Raw genomic sequence first — 346 nt, forward strand, 5'->3', positions numbered from 1 at the left:
GGGGAAGCAGGGGAAGGGGGTGCTCCCTGTGGGGAGCAGGGGTGGGAGGTACCCCAGGGGTGCACATGGGGGAGAGAATCAGGGGAAGGAGGCAGGGGGAGAGGGCACTCACCGTGGGGGCTACCCCGGAGGCACACAGGGGAGGGGTGAGCAGGAGATATCCCGGGGGTGGGCGGGGGAGGGATGAACAGGGAGCAGGGGATATCCCGGGGGCGCACAGGGGAGGGGAGGGCGGGGGGTGCACAGGGGAAGGAGCAGCAGGGGAAGGAGGTGCTCCCCTTGGGGGCGGGGCAGGGGATACCCTGGGGGTGCACAGGGGAGGGGTCGGCGGGGGGTGTACAGGGGA

The sequence above is a fragment of the Trachemys scripta genome, unplaced genomic scaffold (genome assembly GCF_013100865.1).
Source record: "Trachemys scripta elegans isolate TJP31775 unplaced genomic scaffold, CAS_Tse_1.0 scaffold_52, whole genome shotgun sequence".
Taxonomy (NCBI): Eukaryota; Metazoa; Chordata; order Testudines; family Emydidae; genus Trachemys; species Trachemys scripta.